The sequence below is a fragment of the Primulina tabacum genome, chromosome 10, assembly GCF_025594145.1.
Source record: "Primulina tabacum isolate GXHZ01 chromosome 10, ASM2559414v2, whole genome shotgun sequence".
NCBI classification, from domain to species: domain Eukaryota; kingdom Viridiplantae; phylum Streptophyta; class Magnoliopsida; order Lamiales; family Gesneriaceae; genus Primulina; species Primulina tabacum.
In genome coordinates, this window is record NC_134559.1 from 5,723,955 (window position 1) to 5,732,158 (window position 8,204).

General features: G+C 33.7%; 1 pseudogene; it reads right to left on the reverse strand.

The window, feature by feature from the left end:
- Positions 1-2,326: 2,326 nt before the first annotated feature.
- LOC142505188 (uncharacterized) lies at positions 2,327-7,750 on the reverse strand (annotated as a pseudogene).
- Between the last annotated feature and the right edge of the window lie 454 nt (positions 7,751-8,204).

Below are 8,204 nucleotides of genomic sequence, written 5' to 3' on the forward strand. Positions count from 1 at the left end.
TGTGAAATTTTTTCATCTTTCTCATTATTTTTACCATAATAATTTTAAGAGTTTTTCACATAAATCTCGATTTCCAATTTTATACTTGATTTTCATATTATTATGTCAAGATGTCACATTTGAGACCAACACCTTATATTAACTTCTTTCTTGCCACAACATAAGATTTATCATATTTCTTATATTTCGTTGTTACTGTGTGAATTCTCCTAAAAGTCAATAATATATAATGATAAATCACGTGGTTTTAACTAATATGACAAATTCAACCATATAATTTGATAAGTATGTCTTATGTGGAACAGTCTCGCTGATTTTTATATGTGATATCGATTGACTCCGTCCATATTTAGTGTGAAAAGTAATACTTATGACATAAAAAAAAATAATTTTTTCATGAGTAAGATTGTATAAAAAACTTTTTCACAAAATTGACTCATACAAAAATCTCATTTAAATTTTTTGTTTAATTTGATTGTCCCATTATGCACAAAAGATCCCAAATCATGAGGTCACAACATCCATCCATTTCCCAATCTCTAAATTGGAATTCAATTTCATGTTATAAAAACACGAGAGACTCATATTCTCTTATGTTGAAAGCATAAGAAGAAGATCGCGATAACTCGAATTTGAGTGTTTTTAAAATCGAGTTTACTTAAGTATATAACTTCAAATTTGAGTGTTTTTAAAATCGAGACTCTTATAAGTTCAAAAAAAAATTAAAAATTACCTAAATTAGATTTATAAAGTAATAATTTAGCTGACGCTGGTGAAATGATTGGAAATAGTTTTGGATAATGGCGAGAGCACTTGCAAATGGTTAATCCTCATGGAAGTCACTTGAACCCCCGACCATTATCAATGCAACAACGATTCTACATTTTACTTTATTTATATTGGGAATTTTGTTTTCTCGAATCATATTGTCCCTAATTAGTTAATTAACCATTCTTTAAAGTGCTTTTGTATTATTGCTACTACCCAAAGTCAGCAATAATTACATCGGGAGACCGATTGAAACGTAATGTTTTGGCTGTTATAAAAATTATAATGATTTGAGTTGTATTGTCATCGTCAACTATACATTTTTAACGAAAACAACAATGTTTGATCCTATCGTCGGTGTATTATAGCAAATTACGTGGGGATATATAGTTTGATGGATAGCTAAATAACAGTTCAATAAAATTACACCCTTACCTTGAGGACACACTTATTATAATAACTAGTTTATTGTGCATGTGTTGTGTGATATGGCAGTCTTGTTTGTAATCCATTTGATTTATATTTAAATACGGATAATATCATAATTTAAAAATTAATGAGGTAATATTGCAATTTCAACTTAAATAAAAAGAAAAGAAAGTAAGAAAACAAAAAACACAAAACAAAACAAAACCAAAAATCGGACAAAGACATCAAATTTGTCTGTATTATATAGATGCTTAATAATAATAATAATAGATATAAATATAAGAGAGAACTATAATTTCAATTTTAAATATTTTCTTCAGTGCAATTTTGATCATTTATATTGTTAAATTTTAGTTTTAGTTCGTTACCTTAGTGTTTGTCATATCAACACTCTCACAAGAAATGAGATAAAATTGTTCGAAATTGAAATAAATATAACTAAAACTAACGTTTAACAACATAAATGACCAAATTCATAAATAAATATACTGAATCAAAAATGCAATTTTCCCTGAATGTAAATATAAATATCAGAAAATTTGATACAAAACTCCTTATAAATTAGCGAAACTTTGAAAAAGAAATGTCAATAATTATTTTTTAAAAATATTTAAAAATATTACTTTAGTATTATATGTTTTTTTAAAAAAGGAAAAGATAGGAGATAAATAAATAAAAGAAGTCAAATTAAATAAGACAAAAATAAAAAGATTCGAGGTATTAAATATATTGAGAATGCTTCGCTATTTTGGAGGGAAGAAAATCCCAATAATTTAAGTAATATTTTATTGATAATGAATTTTCTGTTAATATGGTTGGATGAGTTAAAAACATCTATTCATATTTCTATAAACAAGAGTTAACAAACTCAAATAAAGATTTGAATATTCGCTTTACTATTAAATTGAAATCTAATGAAACAAGCTCCATTCAAAACTGAAATCTGAGATAAACTGGAGCTTATACCTTTCGAGCTTCGAAACGACCACAAGAATTCGAGATCAAGATCAAGTACAGAAACATTAACTATTATTCAGCTCGATTTGGTTAATTTTCCCCCGTATCAGGACCGTGTATTATAAAATTCAGGATGCTCAAAAGAAATAGTAAACCATTTAGGACAGAAAAATTATGGGTTGAAGGCTTGTCAAGGATTAGGAACAAAAGGATGGCGTTTTGCATTTGTTTACATTTATGTAGAATAAGTAAAGTATGATACACAACTCAGGGAATGCATGTCATTTTATGGCCTGTCACCTCTGTGACTTTGACCTTAATGCACTTGCCCTCTTTCAATTTTTGAACAACTATTTACAACCATAAGACAACATGTATGCACTCACTCAAAGGTGAGGCGTGCACTTTTCGCATCGGCCTCACCAGCGAAATTCCTGCAGCTTGATCTGTTCGTCTGAAGAGAGCAAAGAACCGATGCACTTTTTGAAGTTTTAGGACAATATGGCCCGGGCGGAATGATGTGTTTCCACATCTCCAGTTGCTACAAAAACAATCCAAGAGATATAAAAAGTGGCAGGGCCAGTAAATTCGGGGAGAAGATACCTGCACAAGCTGCAAAGAAATCGCATACACATGATCAAAAACAAACCAACGAGGCTTTCAAGAAACCACGGGGTAATTCTTGTTAAGCATGATGTTGCATCTATATCTGGATCTTGAATTCCACTGGATTATTCATTTTATTGTATTAAACTTTGTTTAAACAATTTTAAAAAAACTAAGATTGATTTTGTTTGAATGAAACTCTATGGATATTTGGTTTTTCCTTCTTATGTTCATCCTTGACATCTAAGACGCGTGAGCATGGCTTGCAGTGTTGTCCACTTAAAATACTTTCTTAATTTATAAGAGATATACAAACACAAACCTATGTGAAGACCACCGATCCGGATCCATGATTTGACCCCTATCTCGTGCAACATTCTTGCACACATTTAGACATGCTCAGACAACTCTAGAGAGAAGAATATACTCACATGGCGATGGTGAGGGTGAAAATAAAGTCATTGCATTCGGCTGCCGGCCATGAAATTCGCCCTTTGATGGGGGCTGGCTATGAGCAGAACCTACATTTGGCAACGGACTACTTGCTGAAACAGGATTCGAATTGGGTGTCAAGGGATCTTCTTGCTTAGGTTGTGGTGAAGCAGCATGTGGTGCATGAGCTGGTGGCGTGGAAGGTGCTGTACCAGAATGCTTATTGTGCTTCCAAGGAAACCAATTCCTATAGCGAAAATGACAAGCAGGAGGTTCTGCTGCTTTTTTCTTTCCTGGTGCTGGGGCAGACACGGGAGCAGATGTAGGCGACCTTTTCCCGATTACATATCCACCGTTCCTCGGGGATAGTGAAGGAGCAATAGCAGGAATAAGAGTGGCTCCATGCCGTTGGCGGGGGTGGCGGTGCGGGAATCGTGACAGAGGAGATGGTGAAAGTGAAGGTGACGGTGATGGACTACTTAAATCACTTCCGAGGGAGTGCTGTAATATTGATGAAAGTTGTATTTGCTTAACCCGGCCAAAAACAGTGTTATTCAGGCCAAGATTTTTCGAATGCGAACCAGTGATTGTCTGAGCCTAACTGCTTTAACCTTGAGTTTGAGGGATTAATACCCACAGCCAAGAGAACTTGTGACTGAACAGTTGTTGGGGGAGCCACAGTGGAACCCTTAAGATTAGTCAGCCTAATATACAAGTTCTGCATTTCAGAAGACAAGGCAAATGATATTTTTAGCAGCCAAGACTCTTCGATAAATATTACAGGTTCTGAACTGAATTGTAGGAGATATGAAATAAATCGTTCGCAGAGTGAGATACTATTTATGTATAATTAATATAATTATAATAACAAAGTAAGACACTATTTATGTATAATTAATATAATTATAATAACAATTTAACCGTTAACAGGAAACCAGAAAGAGGCAAAGGAGTGATATCCACGGACCTCATATGGAGACAGCTGTAAGCCCTTGTTCAGTTGGCTGGTAAGTTCATCGAAATTCGTTAGTAATTGATTTATGGAGAAGTTCAAGGTAAAGTTGAATAGAATCTGAACGTTTTGCATAAGAAAAGCCTTCTGCTCGGGACTAACAGTGATCCCTCCTCGGAATTTGAGCACATTAAAAGAAGAAGGATCCCCGAATAAAGATTCGGTAAAATGAAGAGATGATTGGCGTGTAATTAGATATACAAAAGAGGCTCTTATTAAACTTTGGAAAGTCGCATCGGATTCAACTGAAAACACGACTTTAGTTATGTTTGATCCAGCTAATGATTCTAAAGATATTACTTCTACCTGCATGCAAAAAGAAAATGAATCAAGGATTAAATAGTTCAAAAGAACAAAATCAAGGCACATCAGAAGAAAGATTTACACAGCACCAGATAAGCATGGGTGGTAGGTTTTATACGAACTAGTTTGAGTTCAAAATGGAACCAGTAGTTTCGAACTCTTCGTGAAGTCTGAACATTTTTTATTCACAAGATAGTTAGTTAAGATTACCATCAAAGAATCCAGCTCGCTTTTTTTTTATTCACCTTTACTTTTCTCTTAACTACTCAACCCAAAACAGTTGTCAGATAACAATTAAAAGCAGCACAACTTTTCTTCTGACTTAAAATACAATTAACGCCGAAACAATTTGGACGACTGTGACACATGTAGCACAGAAAATGGATATTGAAGTTTGAGATTCTTGTCTAGACACTTTGATAAGTCTAGCAACAATGATATGCCATCTGAACTGGTAGGAATATATAGGTATATTAAAACAAGAAGAAAAGTAGTAACAAAGTTATGAAACAAAAATAAAGTAAGAACCATGAGTGTACTTTAGTGGTGGTGAAGCTCATCTCTTCAAAAATATCATCCTCGAGTTGTGAGATATGGTCTTCGAGAAAAGGAGCTGGCTTATTTAGAACAAAACTCGCCACTATATCATGACCTGGAGAACATTAAAGAAATGTTAATATTTTTTTTTCAAGAAACAAAATTCACTAATATACTTGAAACTGTAAGTGGAAACTTAAGATATCCTTTCAACCAATATTACGAAAAACTATGATAAATCAATTTTGCTGTCTAAACTCGACATAAACAGATTACAAAATCATTGAATTAGGCTAATACAGGTCGTGGTTCAATTGATAAATCATATCAAGCAAGCTCATTCTATCGGTTATCAACAACCGAAGAACATGTCCCATGATATAGCATCAGATATCACGTGAACTTCCAGACCTTTGAACTTTATGACGATCCCAGTCAAATTGAGCTTATTCTTTTCAACTTCCTTACATCCTGTCAAGCTCGAATTCTACGTTTTTCTTATTGCTCTCAAAATGGAAAAGAGATTCATTCCTAAAGATTGAGAGTCCTCATGTTAATGCAGCGTAGGCCTCAGCGTAAGACTTATATGCTTCCAAAGGTGAAATTACCATCTGATTCTCTAATAATGAAATAAAACCAGTAACCAACGCCTTCCTCAGAAATAACAGTTAAACTGAATTTAAAGAACAGAACCGTGAGGAAAAATCAGGACCTCGGAATATTGGGGGAAAGACACTACATGGAAAAAAATTAGAAGAATAGTGGATTTTAGAGGCATGCGTGTCAGATGGAGCTAGACTTCGAAAATTTTATCATCTTAAGTAGATTTACCCATATCTCTCAATCCTATTTATTTGCAGATTGATGAAAAGGACAGTTGAACTTCTTCATTGATCCCTATGTATTGTAACTCTATTCACAAGTAATCCTTCGCTATTAGTTAAAACATATATTGTCCCTCAGAAAATCATTAAAAACTAAAAGAAAGATTACCTCAAAATTGAATTAACCCATAGAAGTTTCGAGTTCTTACGTTTGAACTATGCTCCCAGTATTCTCACTCACCACTATTACTATATGATGAAGTTTCAAACTTCGACTGTTCATAACGCTTGTAAGTCGACCTTATCGATCTCTATCTGATTTGAAGAAAAATGGCACTTAAAATGACATCAACAATATATATACTGATGTACTACAAATTGAAGACTGAAAAAGTGATCTCACAAGGAGTATTTGTGGACTAAAAAGACACTTTTTTGTACAAATCTTTAGTCAGTCAGTCAATTGCAAATCCATGCTATGATGCTTGAGAGAACTAGTACTATGGTGTGAGATAACTTAGTCCTTTAGAAACTATTCAGAAATTTTGATAGGGAAAACAAAATAATTGGAACTCAAAGTCTTGATAGAAGGTGGTGATTGATATTTCATTTCTTCCAGATCCATTCCACAAATGAAATGCTTTAATCCTACACAAACTAAAATAAATTCAATTACATTTCCATGCCGTGAACAATAACCCATCAATATCAAAATTTCCAACTTGGTAACCAAAAATTTATTCACAAAATCAAATTACTAAGAGAGCAAATTTCACTTTCTAGTATGCATTAATAAAAGCACCTTTTTTAAGAAACAATTTTCTACTTGGAGAAAGACCAATCAAAGGAAGATAAAAACCTCAACATGAGCAAGGGGCTAACTTAGAGCACATATTATCTGTTAACAGATAAAATTCAATCCAAGGTAGATTTTTTTCCCAGTTCGGGTGAGGTCCGTTTGCCATTGCAATTCAGTGATTCTGCATCACTAGACATCATTAAAAATAAATCAAACAAAATTATTGAAAAGAGATTATCAGCAAAACATCAAAAAGATGAAGAAATTTAAATCCGTAGAAAAAATCCAAAAGAGCCGATTAAAAAGGAAAATTCCAAGTACTAACCAATCAAACTAAGCATCTGAATCCAAAAAAAGTAGTAGGATAAAACCCAATAAAACCCAAATGCCGAAGCCACAAATGAAATTGAGCAAGACTATAAAAAATACATCCAGATCTACACGCACGATATAATGAGGATAACCCCAATTCAATAAACCAAACAGAGGGATTCAAGATTCAAGATTCAAAAAACAAAAACAAGATAATGTACAAAACCCACAAACCTCCATAGTCTAGATCCAGATCTTTCTGATCCCCAAAATGGAAAAACGGCAGCCAAAAAACAGCAGACAACAGCACAGCAACACCAAGCACCAAAACAAAAACGCATCTACAAGACACCAACTTTATAACCCTACTGCATAACAAACAGCACCAATTATTACAGTCCCCTGCACCAGGGTTCGGACCCTGAGCCACAAGTTCTGAACTTGGAAAATTTCGCTCGTCCTCCGGCTTCCCCATTGCAGTAATTTCATCAATATAGGCTGCTCTGGTCTTTTCAACTCGTGGGCTTTTCTTCTAGTCGCCATTACTGGTGCAGTTTGGTGAAAGATCGTCCATGGCTGCCTACCCTTTTCCCCTTCACTTCCTTTTTTGGTTGTAGAGAGAGAAAATGAGATGTTTGGTGAGTGGTTAAGGAGTGGAAGAATAGAATAATATTTTATTTTAGGGTTCGAAGTTGTAGGAGGGAAGATTGTGGAGTTAACTTCCCCTTCCCCACAGCAGATCAACTGTATTTTTCTGTGACATGAGACAAGTTTTTGTGTGTTGTTTTAGGATAATATTTATATTTGATTTACATTATTATTATTACTAAAAATATATTTAGTAAAAGTTGTCTCCAACCAAAATTATGCATTAAATGATATTAAGTTATCACCATCCACCTCCGTTGACTAGATTCATTTGGTTTCATTTAATTTTGAGATTAAATTTTGAGATTTGCAAATGATTTTATTTTACTATGACAAAACTCCATTTTAGTTTGTATCTTTCGATTTTCAGTAATTTTAGTTATTTTTTTTTGATAGTTTTACTTAGGGGAAGTTGGTGAAAAATCCACAATCAAAACATTTCTTTGGGTTCACTCTCTACCCACAAAATTGTGGTACCATGTCATACAAAATGTGGTACACTTCATGTGGAAATGTAGTACTAAAAAGTACCCAGGGACTGAACACAAAAAAAATCGACGGCTGTGGACTGAAGGCC